The sequence below is a fragment of the Teleopsis dalmanni genome, chromosome 2, assembly GCF_002237135.1.
Source record: "Teleopsis dalmanni isolate 2A chromosome 2, ASM223713v2, whole genome shotgun sequence".
NCBI lineage: Eukaryota > Metazoa > Arthropoda > Insecta > Diptera > Diopsidae > Teleopsis > Teleopsis dalmanni.
Window position 1 is genome coordinate 75,783,965 of NC_051847.1, and position 13,731 is coordinate 75,797,695.

Genomic DNA, 13,731 nt, shown 5'->3' on the forward strand with positions numbered 1-13,731 from the left:
GGCATTAACAAAGGTAAGAATCTGGCTAATGCTGATGCTGGAGATATCGCTAAGTGAGTTGAAGAAAGGGGCCCCTAGAAACTTAAACCTAGTTCTGGCCAGACCTGGACAAAAACACATCAGGTGTTCTGGTGTCATTTCTTCAAGTGTTGGTTGGTCACGCACTAGTCCATAGAAAAGTTCCGACCCCATCATCGGTGTGGCTGTTCCTTTCTTGAATAATTTGTCTGTGTATTTGTTTCTGTGTACGTCAGTATGTACAGGTACCCAAAGAATTGACAGTTGATTTAGTTGGTGTGTTTGTTTTCCCAAAGTCTCTCTGTGGATTGATTAGTATGGAGTTCTATTTCTTGTCTGATATTTTAATCCGTCATATCGGACAACGGATTATTTTTTGTGCTCAAATAAACTTTGGTGTGCAATTCTCTCTACCACTCTAACTTGAACTAATCTGTGAGAGATTTGATTAAAGACGATTCAATTTTGTCAAACAAAGAACTCTTTTATAACCTTAAAATCTGTGTAATTATAAAATAAGAGTCCTATAAATTTCTCTGGAGATGATAGAATGAAAATTAGTTGTAGATGTAAAAATATGTTAAATGTAATTTATTTTCTATTAAAATGCAATGCAATTTATGGCAAATTGAGATGCAAATAATTGATTTTGATCATTTCTTCATTAAATTTCAATTTGAAATTCCTTCCAGAAAGAAACAAGTTTCAACTTTGCAACTTTATTTCGTCTGCAACTTTTTGTTGTTGTATCTTGTGGTGCGCTCTGTGACAATGTTGGTAGTACTTTTATTGTTTTTTTATATATTTTTTTTTATTTCTTATTGTGTAAATGGTGTTACTGCAATTCTTAACTGGCGTAGTTATGCTCTCTTCATGCGGCGGTGCTTTTGTTTACTGCGCTTGTTCGTTTACACATCCTTTCTCGAAATAAAAATTACTTAAATGCATAAGTATTTTCGGTGTTATTATAAAACACATTCTCATTTCCTTATGCTACTCCTTGAGCTTGCCGTATAGCTGGAAGCAGTACAGCGTGTCAAAATAACCCACAGCACATTTCTCTATAAATATAAACGACATTTTAGCAGCGAGCATTGGTGACATAAAATTTACTCAATTCCTCCAATAAATTTTCAACAGAACTTAAAAATTTATTTATAATTTAATTTTATATTAAATTTAATTTCTGTGAAAACTGATAATAAAAACACTAATAAACTCATATTTAAATATATACAATTATTTAATGGAAAAAATTACAGGGATTCACATCACTAATAAACACCTTAGGCCATATACGGTTGCTGATTATTCATTTATATAAACATTTTGTACTTATTTATCTGCGAATCAGTTCCATATCTTCGGCATTCATATACTTGCTGTTTTCTGCCTAGAGTTTTATTTTCTCATGTACTTATCTGTATGTTAAAAATTAAAAACGAAATAAAATTGACGTATGTATTTACTGCATGTCATAAAATGGCAACGGAAAGTAAGGAGAGCAAAATCAAAATCAAGAGGAACAGTTCTACAAACTTGTATCGAGATACTACATAAATACCAATGAGGAATGAAACGAGTCATAATCCAAAACTTCCAACAACAATATGCAGTGGGTTGTTTACCACTTTGCTCGAAGAGTTCACATCGCTTATATGTAGAAAAAACACACAATAACTTTTATGCATATATAGATACAAATTGTATCTGCACTTTTTCCGTCAGCATAATTTTTTTTTTTTATAAAATGCTTGAAATATTTTACTGCTCAAATTATAATATAAATAAAATCTTAATGTTAGTTTTGTTATATAATTGTGATTATTAAAAAAATTTTTTTTTTATAATATTAATATTATTAGTGTTGTTATAACACTAATAATTATAAAATTAACGCTATATAAAAATTAATAATAAAAAATTAATGGTTTCAGTTATCGCACTGACGAAGAGGTCAAAAAAAAGATATATCGAAAAATTATGTTATTATGTGTTAATCTGTAAATATTAAAATTAAAAAAAGTTAATAATTAAGAACTAATATTAATAATTAATAACTAATATTAACAATTAATAACTAACATTAATTTTAATAACTGATATTAATAATTACAATTAATAATAAATATTAACAATTAATAACTAACTTTAATACTTAATAACTGATATTAATAATAAATAACAAATATTAATAATTAATAATTAATATTATTAACTATTAACTAATATTAATAATTAATAACTAATATTAATAATTAATAACTAATACTAATAATTAATAATTAATAACTAATATTAATAATTAATAAATAATATTAATAATTAATAATTAATAACTAATGTTAATAATTAATAACTAATAATAATAATTAATAACTAATAATAATAATTAATAACTAATATAAATAAATAATAACTAATATTATCAATTAATAACTAACATTAATATGTAATAACTGATACTAATAATTAAAATTAATAATAAATATTAACAATTAATAACTAACATTAATACTTAATAACTGATATTAATAATTAATAGCTAACATTAATATTTAATAACTGATATTAATAATTAATAACTATTATTAATAATTAATAACTAATATTAATAATTAATAATTAATAACTAATATTAATAATTAATAACTAATATTAATAATTAATAATTAATAACTAATATTAATAATTAATAACTAATATTAATAATTAATAACTAATATAAATAAATAATAACTAATATTAACAATTAATAACTAACATTAATATTTAATAACTGATACTAATAATTAAAATTAATAATAAATATTAACAATTATTAACTAACATTAATACTTAATAACTGATATTAATAATTAATAGCTAACATTAATATTTAATAACTGATATTAATAATTAATAACTAATATTAATAATTAATAACTTATATTAAAATTTAATAACTAATATTTATAATTAATAACTACTATTAATAACTAATAAATAATATTAATAATTAATAACTAATATTAATAATTAATATTAATAATTATAGTTAATAATTAGTATTAATAATTATAGTTAATAATTAATATTAATATTTATAGTTAATAATTAATATTAATATTTAATATTAATAATTAATATTATTAATTAATATTAATAAATAATATTAATAATTATATTGATAATTAATAATAATAATTAATAATTAATATTGACAATTAACATTAATAAATATTAATAATTATAGTTAATTAATATTAATATTAATAATTAATATTAACAATAATATTATTAATTATATTGATAATTAATAATAATAATTAATAATAATAATTAATAATTAATATTGATCATTAATATTAATAATTAATATTGATAATTAATATTAATAATTGATATTAATAATTAGTATTAAAAAAATATTACTGAGAAAGAAATCAAACAAACATGTCGAAAAGTTATATTATTTTGTGTTAATCTATATATATACATTTTTAAAATGTTTAGATTAGTCTTATAGTACTTTTCTGACAACTGTCACTGACTGCACCTCAGTCATTAATAAGACATTCGGATTAATTATGCTTTTTTGGTATGCTTGCAATATTTGAATATGATAAATATGACACATCATAAGATGTTGTTAAAAAAGTTATAATGATAAAATTTTAATTTTATCATTATAACAAATAAGTAACAAACCTTAAAACAAATAAGTAAAAATAACTAAAGCACAAAGAATAACTAATTTATTATTATTAATAAATATTATTATAAAAAAATAATATGAAATTGCAATAAAAGTGGATCTGAGTAAAAACAGTTTTCATATTGTGTAGAATGCTATATCATAATACTTAAAGACTTAAATGTCTTAAGACTTTTTTTGTTAGTATTTTAGTTACTGAGATTTTTTTCTGATATACTGATAATCACCTGATTCTGCATTTTTATCTTTTCTGATGGACAGTTTAGAAGATGCTACATTGAATCATCAGTGGATTATTTAATATAAAATAAATTGGTTTTGCCAACAATCTATTTATTTTTATTATTTTTAGAAATTCCTCTTTAGTTTAAAATGCTCCTTATGTTTCTATTTTAATATTACCTTCGAGATGGGGTAATTTTTTCGATGTTATTTTACTTAAACAAATATCAATCTTAAGGTTAAACTGACAGTATTGTTTACTACTACGGAATAATCAATGTATTTATAAGAATAAGTCTCGCCGAAGAGAGAGGGTATTTTAGTCCGTATACTACATATTAATGTTAGAGAGACGAGTGCACCATTCCGATGACGATCGGTCTAACGGTGCCTAAAGCATTCCACCTCCTCACCACAAAAGAAAAAAAAATTATTCTGTTAACATCATTCTATATGTATTCGGCATTAACTAAATTTTTATCGGTTTATGCGAGGTTGTTCTTGGGGAGTATGGTGAGTGAGTTCCTTGAGAACTCTAGCGTAAAATCTATCCAGCGATGTTAGTTGCACATTTTAAGTATGTGTGGCCAGATTAACGATGATTTGTAATTTGTGGTTGAGATATTCGGGTTCATAAATTTTTAAGACATATTGGAAGGCATTTGTAAATAGAGACTTGCAGGTGTTTTATAACATTATTTAACTTTTTTCATGGTTCGAAGAAATAAGATAGTACCTGTTTAATATTTCTATTAAATCGATGAAGCTTTGTTTATATGTAGTGAAATTTGTCTAGGCTTTCACATAAATATGTAAGAGTTAATTAATGTCCGGAATGAATACGATATCTATAATGAAGTACACTAAACTGTACGAAAATCATTTAACACATAGAATCTATAGGTCTATAGTCTTTGTCATCATTTAGTACCGATTTTTATATTACAACACTAAAACTGTAAGGAATTAATGAAATTATTTATTTAGGAAACCTATTATTTAATGTTCGAAAAGGAAATGTATTAAACCTTCATGTCTTTACGATTTGGCTATTGTTATCGTTCAAACTTCTTGGCATAATTCTAATATAGTAATATGAATAAACCGAATATTTCTGGTAATTTTTAATCGAGGTTATTGCACTTTGTTACCTAAACTTTCATTATAAATAAATTAATTATATAGCTAATAATATTTCAAATTATATCATTGGGTAAGATTTTGACAAACATAGACAAAATATAGTAATATAAAACAATTTAATATTTCTAATGACTTTCAACCAAAGTTATTATTATTACACTGTGATATAAAATATTTACATAAGTTAGTTAATTATAACTGATAATCTTAATAATTTATTGTTTTAATGACAAAATTTTATTTATATTATTTTAATACTAACTCGTTCAAAAATATACCTATAACTAATAATTATTGAAATTATATTTTCTGATACGACTTTTGACATATTTTATTAATTTTTTGTTTGAACCTTTCAACATTTTCTATGTCTGATGTGATTAATTAAGTAAAAAGTATTACGTTCCTAGATTAGGTTCTATACATAAGAAAAAATATACAAATCATGCAACAAATAATGCTTCTACAAACAGAATAGTATTGAAATTTAAAAATTAAAAATAATTAAAATATAATTAATTAATTCAATTATTCTACAGCTGGTTTATAATGTCGTTTTAATATAAACACAGCAAGTAAATTTGTTAATTAAAAACTTTTAAATACGGTTTTGGGTCGGTTGGTTAAGGTGCGCTGACTCTGAGCTTCAAATTTGGCAGGACACGAGTTCGATTCCTGGTACTTGCAGTCTCAAAAAATTATTTACGAATATTTAAATACAGTAATTATTTACAAGAGCACTGATGATGGGTATTTGGCAATACTCATAACAGGTGTATGGTCAGCCAATGAATTTTTGTTGTTGTAGTTCACTACTGTTCGAAAAACCTCTTTAAGTAAATGCTACTAAGAATTTTTGTCGAAATGTAACTGAGTTGAAGATACAAAATTAACTTTTTCTTTGAAATAATTTAAAAAAAAATTTTCTACCAAGCAGTGGTTGTGTGTTTCGTAGCTTAAGTTTGTTTACTTTATTTGTTACTATATCTCTTCATATCTTTTATCTTTTTAGACCATTATAGTTTTTTTGTAATTACTACAAATTTTGCTTGTAATTAACATTATTATTTGTTTTTAAATTTTACTGTGTACTTTCATATTCATATCTGTACAATAATTAGTCACAAAGAGCTATGCTCGCTGTAATCTTAACAACTGAAGTGTTAGTTACGCTATATTAACATAAAAATAGATACATAAATGCTAGAACTGTAATAAACTAAACCAAAAACTAATTTTTTCTGCATATGATATGTACATATATTGCCTTGACTTTATGCTTCAAATATCTTTAAATAATCTTCCAGTTCATATGAATGAGTGTACTACCATTTAAATTTGTTTATTTTTTTTTTATTCAAAAAGTTTGTAGATTTTGGCATTGTGTTGCTTGCACTGTTTCTGAGTGAGATATTGGTACGTACGGTTTGATAGCTAAAGAGTGGCTAATGTTTTTTTTGTTGTTGTAACGCTTGATGTCGCTGCGCGATATGTTGCCGCTGCCACTCACGCTACAACTTATTCGCTCACAGCTCAGCACAGCACAGCACGGCATAGTACAACACAGCACAGCACAACACAACACCGTATAACGTACAACGTAGCAAACTCGCTCATTTGCTGGTTTATTGCTTCAGTCCTGAGCTTTAGAAGTTACTCGTTGATTTTGTGTAGTTAGTTTTGTTCGGTAATTCGTTGAATAAGCAAGGAAATTAGAATTTTTGTCCTCTCGAAGTAACAGGGTAACATTCAAGAAACGCATACAACAGATGCATACGAACATACACACGCACACACAAACACATATACATACACATAGGCATGAGGAGTACATGTCATTTACGTATAAACAGACAAACGTCAAGTTGGAGGAGAGAAATATAACAATTTTTATTACAAAATATTTTATGTCTCTTCTTTATATTCGGATTTTCAGTTTGATATTTGGTTGGAATTTGTCCCTTCTTTCTTTGATGTGTTTTATTTAAAATTCTGTTTCTTTTGCGTTTGTATTTATTTTACATCCGTTTTAAATTGCACGCTCGCGCTGTTTAGATACTGGCTGACAACAGGGCCGGTTGTATGGTTAGTACGGAAGTCCGGCGGAGGTTATAGGTGCTTGCTTGCTTGGTCGATCGGTTATATACGCTGATACGCTGTTGCAATTCAGTTCAGTACACTGTATGTACAACTGCAGTTTGATAGCTTGTGCGTCGCGTGTGTAAGTTTGTGTGTATGTGGATATGCTCCCATAAATATTCTGTTGTTTTAATATATATTTTTGCCATTATGAACAAAGGATTAACGCGCACACCGCACTACTGCTTATAAGAGAACAAGAGTGTTCGGTTTAAATATTTTGTTTTTTTTTTAGTGTTATTTTTGCCGTGTGTGTGAGTGTGTTTTGCTTTTATTTTGTGTGACAAGAACTGGAATAAAGGTTGAATTTTTATGTGTATCTTTAGGATATATTTGGTGGCATTTAATTGTGTATTTGCACGAGCAAGAAAGAATGGAAACCAAGCAAATAAGAAAAGAAATGAAAATTTTTTGTATTATTGCTCAATTGTGTGTTTTGCGAAATCAATAATTGTACGAATGTAAAAAAAGGAGACGGAATAGTCGTGAAAATTCTTAATCGTCGTGTAATGAAAATTGTAAAAATTAAAACCGCATGCAAAATATTGAAGAAAAAATTCAAAGAAAAATTTTTAAATTAAATTCGAAAGCAGCTTGCCTTGAGGCATAAAATAATTTTATTGAAAAAGATAAAAAAAAAACGTGAAATTGTGCAAATTGATGCTTACTCATTTAAGTGAATTTAAAGTAGTTTAAATACTGCGGATATTGTTTTTTTTTATCAAGGTAATTTGTTGATTCAATATCAAATACAAATTTACAATATCTATATAGTATGGTGTATATATATTTTTAGCAACATAAAAGTTATTTTACATACAGTCATAAGAAACAATAGCAATATTGTATATTTACTAAAAAAAATGAAAAAGTTTGGTAATAAAAAAAATATGAAAAAAATTGAAAATTAAAAAAATTAAGAAAAATTAAAAATAATAAAATGAATAATAATAAAAATGCATAATAACAAATATTAAAAATAATAAGAAATATTAAAACTTATAATAAAAATGAAAAAGTAAAAAAAAATATATTTAAAAAGAAGAAAGTTATAACTAATATAAATACATAAATGCGTTATAATATTTTCTTTTTAATTTGCGACTTTTATTAATTCTAAAAGTTAATAAATCGAACATCCATTATATAATATGTAATTCTGCCAGAAGAAATACCTTGAAATATTGTATCTAAACAAATGTTATACTTGATAAAAATTAGTAATACAACAATTTTTTAAAAAAATAATTATATATTTAAAAATAATTATAATGTATTAAAAACAATAATTAATTAATAAAAGAGATAACAAAAATAGTTTTTTAAACAAAATTAACAGAATTTTATAAAAAAAATTAACAAAATTAATTTTATAAAAGAAAATTAGTTTTTTACAACAATAAACAAAATTAATTTTAATAAAAAAAAAACAAAATAATTTTATAAAAGAAAATAACCAAATTAGTTTTAAAAAAAAAATTACAAAATTAATTTTATCAAAAAAAAAAAACAAAATTAATTTTATAAAAAAAAAATAAAATTAATTTTATAAAAAAAAACTAAAATTAGTTTTACAAAAGAAAATAAAATTAGTTTTATAAAAGAAAATAAAATAAATTTACCCAAAAAAATAAAATTGATTTTATAAAAAAAATATCAAAATTAATATCATAAAAAAATAATAAAAAGTACAAAAAATAATGTTTTAAAAAAATAATAAAAAGTACAAAAAGTTATAAAAAAATGAAATTAAAATAATATGAAAATATAAATGTGTTATATTTTTTTTTATATTTGTAATCTTAATTAATTTTTAAAATTAATAAATTTAATATTATTCATAAATTAGGTATTGTATCTAAACAAATGTTAAGCGTGAATAAAATTATTAATATAATTATATTAATAGTCAGTTTATGATCAAAGAAAAAAAATTAATTTTATAAGAAAATAAAAACATATAATTTCATTGATTATATAACAATAATCAATTATTTAAAGTTAGCTATATAACTTATATTTATTTATCGATCTCAAAAAAATAAATATAACCATGACCATCACAATAAATATAATTCATCATTTTATTTTATTATGATAATAATAGTATAAATATAAATAAAATAATAATAAAATTATTAATGGCAATAAAAATTAAAGATTAAGGACAATAAAATAACTTTCACTGTGTTGTTTAATATATTGAACTACTTTACCACATTTGTTGTTTATTCCAGTGTCTGACGAGGTATAGAATAATTATTGGAAAACCGACACGGTATTTAATTAGTGGCATTTACCAATAGAGGTGACTTGCAATATGTTAATGACGTGTCTCTTTTATGTCTAATATCCAAAGTCATTTAAACGCATTGTGCGTATGCTCCTAAAAGATCGATCTAGAAAAAAGTTTAAACAAGAATTAGATCATAGGCAGTGAATATTTGATGGTATCGTTCATTCATGCGATTATAAAATACGCAATCAGAAAGTGTGCTATAGTAAACATATCTCATAATAATAAATAAATACTATAAATACTAACTACGACTAAAAATAAATATAAGTTATTTTTGTTTTTCTATAATCTTAAACTTAGGGGTGATATTGTTTAACTTAATGAAATGGAGCTGCAGTCTTATATCTAACGTTATAAAACTTGTCTTTATCAATTCTTCATTACCATTGATTTCTCATTCAATTTCTTTAGTAAATGATGTAAAGGATTTCATTTGCTTTACACCGTTTTTCGAAAATAGTTATTTTGTCTAAAAGGATGGAATAATGTTTATTTAACTATTTTTTGGATATAGAAGTATATATCAAGTTAAAATTTAATTTTTATTAGGTTATCAAGTTCACTCTTTGACAGTGTCTATATAGCTGATTTTCTGAAGCTTGATCAGAAACTACGAGTTAGTTTTCATTAACTGCTGATCTAGATTACGGTATTACTGTTGTCTATGTGTTTTAGAAGAAGGTAGTACTGTTGTCCATGTGATCTAGATTAAGGTATTACTGTGTTATTCAGAAAACCTTTTTCATAAAGTGATTTCCGTTTTTTCTCTCTGATCCTTTTCGATTGACAGCAATTATATATTTCCTTCATCCTCTGTCACTCTGAAACGCCTGATTGTCTATTAAATCAGCAAAAATATAATGTTAATTCCTGATTTAAAATATATTTCGGTATAAAGAATTTTTAATAACTGTATATGAAGACTTCGAGGAGGTTTCGTATGAAGAGAGTCTTCGTCAAATGTAGAGAATATTGTAAGTATATATATACTTATTAAATTGATGTGGGCCAACAAAAACAAATTTTATTTAAGATAAAATAAATGAACAATTTTAAAAATGTATATTAAACAGTACTGGTATCAATAATTATGCTCAAGTGTTAAAAATAGTGTTCAAAGCAACAAATTTCAGTTATTGTCATAAAATCGTTTTAACTTGTGTTTAAAGAAATTTGTATATACAATTTTATTTATTCCAAATGTAAGATATATAATATAATATAGTTCAGTTATACATATATAAAGTCAATTATAACGTTGCTTTAGTTGTTGATTGCAATAAGAAAATAACACATTTTTCCCACACTTGAAACCATAGCAATATTTGTTCATAAATTGAAAAAAAAATTTATTTCTGTCAGAAAAATTGCAAATAAATATGAAAAATGTTTTAGTTTACCAGTATCTACACAATTCAAAACTCAATTTGTCCAAAAATGTTCAAGTTGTCATTAATTTGAGCAAGTAACTTTATATAGGGCGTTACAATATAATGTGTGAAAATGTGCCATCCTAAGGGTGATTGTATTCTTATAGTAAAAAAGATATCATTTTAAATCACAGCCGTTATATTTCACTCAATTAATTTTATTGCATAATAACCTTTTTGCTATCCCTCTATATACTTCATATATGCAATACCGTAATTCTTTTATGTTCTTCAATTGAAAAACCAGTATTCCTGAAGGCCCTGTCTTTTGTAACGACGATGATTAAATATAGTCTTTGGTCAATTTTAAAGTGTGCCACAATATGTAAAGCTGCCAATTATAATTTGGGTACAAATTCAATCATCTGTCTTTTTTTCGGAATTTTTATATTTTCTTTAAATATATTTTCTTTTGTTTATTAGATTTGCCAAAGTTCAATTGACTGACCTAATGTTTCGGAAGAAATTTCCTAATTGTCGTATATTTAAAAAAATTTTTTTTTTTCTAATATTTTGCATTTACCCATTTTTTCTTATAAAAAAGGAAGTCTATTGTTTGTTATTACAGATTATGTCTTATACATTCTGCCTTTAAATTTGAGAATGTCTTCTGTAAATCATACAATATGATATATGTATATATACATTGTCTTTAAAAGGTGCGAATTTTTTTATTAAATAATATTGAAGTTTATTTTTGAGAGGATTAAAAGATAATATATTTTAAAGGAAAAATAATTATATTTTCTGTAACCCCAGAAATTAATGTAGGGCAAATATAGCAGTTTAGCAAATGTGAACTGGATCAGATGTTTGTTACTCTTGAGGAGAAAAAGATTTAAATAACATTGATATCAAATTCGTAATTCTCTGAAAGGAGTTATATATGATACAGTTGAGTGCAGTTTATATATGACTTACAAAAATGTTGATTTTTATATTTATTTAAAAATAATATAAGATTCAATCTCTTATAGATATATTCTGCGTTTTGTATATAAATCTTATTATAATATAATTTAATTGGTTTAAGATTCAATTTCGTAAAATTTGTATACAATCTAATCTAAGAAAATATTTCTTATAAGTACTGTACAGTTTTATAGGTTTTTATTGTTATACCAAAAAACATTTATGCAATTCCAATTGCCATATACGGATATTATTGTGGGAATAAAAAAAAATTTTAAAATCTTTAAAGTAATTATGCCGTTTTAAAAATTTTGCACTGATTATTCATTGGCCATTGAATTAAATTGATGTAAATAACCTAGTAAAGTTCTCTTTACTCTATTCAAATAGACGTTTAGATTTTAAATTAAATCATACATACTATATTTCAAAAAGAAACAACAATCAAAGTGCTAGCTAACAGCATTAAAAACGCAAACTGAAAAGAAAACAAGAAGAAAACATAAAAACTGTATCAAAAAAACCTAAAAATAAGAACATTTAATAAAAAATTTTTTTATAAAACATCTGTAGAAAAAATTATATTGTTGAAAAAATAAATGTCAATTTGAAATATGATATATCCAGAATGCTGGTTTTTTTAAAGAGGAGATAAAGGATTCATTATTTTAACCTTATAGTATTACTACTAGTATCAGCAATTTTTATCTAACTGTAACTGAAGTATTTAGCTATAACAATATGGATTAATATTGTCAAGTAAAAAATTTGTATAGATAATTTGTATAGATAGGGGGTGAAAGAACAGCGTGAATTCACTATAGAATTTTTCAATTTTTTGCAAAAATGTTCTCAAGTAAATAAAATTCAAAATCTTTAATTATGCTATGATATCTGATCACTAACCAAACAACCCTAATGAAAAACACATATTAGTTAGAAACACATTATGTTCATTATGTTATCAAATTTGTTTTTACATTATTTATATTATAGTGAATAGAAATAGAAGGATGTGAGATAGAGTAAGATAGAAAGATAGAATAAAATAGAGATATAAGATGCTAGTCGATAGACCATTGCGAGCGTAAAAGATATTTGCATTGTAACAAGATCGTAATTTTGAATGACTTTTATTAAAGAGTATTTGCTGGGTTACACCTATAATATATGAAGTGAAGAATTTTTGCATTTCAGACAGAGTTGGTTTGTCTTCATATCACATGAGACAAACTCATCTTATCTTATTTGATAAAATAAAAATTGAAAAATTTGATCAAGTGTTTACAGTGCAGTTCTTATTAAAAGGTATCAATAAATAAAACTGCTGTCAGCTATTCATTGACTTGTGCTATAATAATCTGTTCTTTATAAAACAATTACCATAATAAAAACAATTCCAAAAATTTTATATTTTTTATAATTGGTTTCTTATAATTGTATGAAATACTGGCTTCGATAAATTTAGATGTATAAATACATAGCCAGCCTCTTTATCTTAACTTTAACTTCATACCCCAATTACTGGATGAAATTTCCTACACTGCCCTATGGGTCAAATCTTCTCCATTTATTCTTAAGAGGCGCTTTTAGTGGGTTGAAGTCTCTAGGCCTTGATGGCATTTTTTGCATTACTAGAGTAGAGTAATATAATGATCAATAAAACAGTAATTGTTTTTTTATGAAAATTCAACTTGTTCCGAACAATGATTTCAAGAGAATTCTATTCTGTCACGCTTTTAGTGTAAGTGCGAGACGAAGACTCCGAAAATGTTGGGTTGATCTCTTTGAATATTACTTTAAAAAGTTAAATGTACAAAATTGCTTACCAATAGTCGATGATCGAGGAGTCGAGAAATAAATATTAAAAG

At 24.2% G+C, this 13,731-nt stretch overlaps 1 protein-coding gene across 10 annotated transcripts in view; it reads left to right on the forward strand.

Moving 5' to 3' along the window:
• LOC119679657 (bromodomain adjacent to zinc finger domain protein 2B) overlaps window positions 1–13,731 on the forward strand; it is a 108,626-nt gene that overhangs the window by 18,344 nt on the left and 76,551 nt on the right. The window contains exon 1 of one of the 10 annotated variants that reach the window (XM_038092131.1): window positions 7,823–7,945. The exons of the other annotated variants lie outside the window; for them this stretch is intronic. The gene's annotated coding sequence lies outside the window, so the exon portion shown is untranslated. Of the gene's footprint in view, window positions 1–7,822; window positions 7,946–13,731 lie in introns of those variants that run through there. 10 annotated transcript variants of the gene reach the window in all.